The sequence below is a fragment of the Octopus bimaculoides genome, chromosome 6, assembly GCF_001194135.2.
Source record: "Octopus bimaculoides isolate UCB-OBI-ISO-001 chromosome 6, ASM119413v2, whole genome shotgun sequence".
In the NCBI taxonomy this organism is placed as follows: Eukaryota; Metazoa; Mollusca; class Cephalopoda; order Octopoda; family Octopodidae; genus Octopus; species Octopus bimaculoides.
Window position 1 is genome coordinate 67,538,546 of NC_068986.1, and position 3,535 is coordinate 67,542,080.

The window sequence follows — 3,535 nt, forward strand, 5'->3', positions numbered from 1 at the left end:
ATATATATATAGCATTAGTGTTCTGCTTTATGGAAGTGATTTAAATGAAGGTTTCATGACTTCAATGTGATTTAAATGAAGGTAACAATCGCCTTCAATGTCACCATGCAAGATTTGAGTTACCTAAGTGTAATATTGCAACCTGTAACTTGAGAGCATACATTCACTTTTATACATTGAGTTGCTTATTAGTGTACACGAGAGTAATTTGCATAGAACATAAATTATGTGATACGAACTTGATGAATAGAAAATTTTGAGATAGGAAATAGTAAAAGATCTGCTGGTGATTTTTCAAGAAGAATCCACTAAAAAATAAAGGTACAGGAATTAATTCCGTACATATAGCTTAGCAGAAGTTTGGTAGGTGTAATCATCCATTGAGCAACACACACACACACACACACACACACACACACACACACACACACACACACACACACACACACACACACACACACACACACACACACACACACACACACACACACACACACACACATACACACACACATATACACACACACACACACGCACTCAAGCGGGTGCACTATGTATGTTGATATCATCCATTCATTAGAATATTCAAATATCTTCATCTATTCATGTGCGAGAACACGTAGTATTTTCATGCCTTAATACCATATGTATAAAGCATGTGAACCTGCGCTTCTTGAAAATGTTAATGTTGCTGGATAGTTTATTGCCAGTCCCTCATTTTTTTAAATAAGATGCCAAATTCATTATATAAGCAATAAAATAAAATACTCTGGTCAACTGGCCTTAGTATATTGAGCAATAAATACAGATGGAAGTCTCTCTAAGGTTTTACCAATTCCAATATATTATTAAAACAAGGCGGCGAACTGGTAGAAACGTTAGCACGCCGGGCGAAATTCTTAGCAGTATATCATGTTTTCTTCTAAGTTCAAATTCCACCGAGGTCGACTTTGCATTTCATCCTTCTTGGGTGGATAAATTAATTACTGGTTTCGATCTAATCGACTGGCTTCCTCTCCCAAAATTTCGGGCCTTGTGCCTGGAGTAGAAAACAATATTGAGTATTAAATGAGTGTGTGTATAGTATGTATGCATATCTATCTATTACCCTAACTCTTGCTCTCTCACTCTCACTCTCTCTCTCTCTCACACACACACACACACACACACACACACACATATATATATATATGTGCGTGTGTGTGTAGGGACATAGAGGAAGAGAGAGAGAATGAGTGACAGAAAGAGACTGATAAATAGAGTTTATAGAAATGATACGAGTAAGTTTGTGATGAGGAGGAGACAAGCAAATGTTACGTTTAGCAAAGTATGTGACTGAGAAAGCAGAGAAATAACAAGCAAAAAGAAAAACAAAACAGAAAGAATGTGTATGTGTAATTTAAGATACAGAAGAGGATTTAGTGCTTCCTGTTTATCAAAAGGAAGGGAAATAGCAGCGAAAAAGTAATTTACGAAACGAAATCTACGACGCTGCATGCCAGACCTTTATGTAATATCTCTATCATCTATCTACCTTTATCTGTATCTCTCTCTCTCTCTCTCTCTATATATATATATATATATATATATATATTTATAGCCCTGCATATCTATATATATATATATATATACATACATACATACATATATTTACACATGTATGCACTTCCTAATATCATTAACAAATTTCCTACAACTATTGAGGAGTCGTCGGAGTTTAGATTAAAATAATGCTCTATGTCCTCATGTTTATTATATGGGTTATTATTTATAAGCACGTAAAGGAAGCTTACTATATTTAAAGATCCCCTTCTAATGTAGACTAATTGAATAAGTTGATAAATGTCTTCCCTACGGTATCTATTGCTCATATATTGGAAAATAAATATTCTATCCTTAAAGTATTGACCGTTCTCTGGTGATCGGAATCTTTTCCCGTATAAATCCAATATGCGCGATTCTATTAATTAACGATTTTCAATCCTAATCGTTCGAATTCTGTTCATAAGAAATTCTTACAACATGTTGGATTCAAACACTCTGAAATACTCTTTAGGACTTTGCTATGTAAATATAACTGGAAATAAGTTTTAAAGGATCATAACATTATCAATAATAAAAACTGATTGCTCCAGTATCGAAAATGAAAGCCCCATTATAGTAAATGAATGCTCCGGCACTAATGATTCGGTGAAATCTCTGCCTTTTTACAAAGTATAACATTATATAAAACCCTTATGGAATTTAGAAGAAATATCGAAATTGGAGTATTTCAACAGTAATATTCATCGTTATTCCATGAAGAATTTTGAAATACCAACTAGTTAAATATTTTCCCTTACATCTTTAATAGTCATACACCGGAAGATGCTAATTTAATAATAATAATAATAAAATAGCGCATCCACAATAAAGCGTCTTTAGCAGGCTCAACTTCCATACCTTACGTATTTTATACACAGTATTCAAAAAGAAGGCATTATGTAGTTCTCGCACGTGAATAGATGTAAAATTTGTGACATATTTGCAAACGCTTCCAGCGACCTCTCAAATTTTTATGTCTTCTTGGCTATTCCTAAATTAAGTCTCATTCCTCATATTGATTCATAGTAATCACCTGATTCTCAAATCTACTATACAAGCAGCATCAGCGCCATGTACAAATACACAAAAACAGACAACCACATACACAGAAACAAATGCACACACACACACATATATAAATATATATATTATTCTTTTACTTCTTTCAGTCATTTGACTACGGTCGTGCTGCAGCACCGCCTTGAAGGGTTTCAATCGAACAAATCAACCCCAGTATTTATTTTTAAAGTTTAGCACTTATTCTATCGGTCTATTTTGCCGAAGCGCTAGATTTTGAGATATAAACACACGGACACTTGCCCAAGGTGCCTCGCAGTAAGACTGAACCCGGAACACAGCCACGCCTGCGCCTATGTATGTATATATATATATATATATACATATATCCCCACCTAATTTCTTCTCCACATACTCATCCCGCATAAACACTTTTAACTTTTACATTTTTATTCCTCCTGATATTTTCCTAACAAGTTCTGAAAGACGCACAATGTAGTAGCACGCCTTTGATGCAGATATTACGTGACTTTTCTTTTAGAATTTTCGCGTTGCAAATGGAGATAGTACGGAAACATTTGTAACTTATAATTAAAGGAGTGTTAAAGAATTTTCTCTGTCTTCTTCTTTGCATTGGATAATATATGTATATATATATATATATAAATTGTAAATGCAAAAATAAAAACAAAACACAAAGGATTCTTCGGTACACGTGTTTCAAGCTTTATAGTTGTTATATCAGTGTATAATTGACAGTATAAAGCTATCTTCAGCCGCAAATGTATTCTCTCCCAAGAATTATATCACATAGACGTTAAAGGAGGAAGAAAGATGAGATATATGAGGTGAGGTTCCGTTTGGTTTTTTGCATTGTAATATACCTCGTAGAATTCTTAATTTGATATAGTTATACATATATATATGAGTATAT

The 3,535-nt window shown here is 33.7% G+C and overlaps 1 protein-coding gene across 3 annotated transcripts in view; it reads left to right on the plus strand.

The window, feature by feature from the left end:
- Window positions 1–3,535, plus strand: part of LOC106869618 (neuronal acetylcholine receptor subunit beta-3) — a 546,457-nt gene that overhangs the window by 258,498 nt on the left and 284,424 nt on the right. The window lies entirely within an intron of this gene.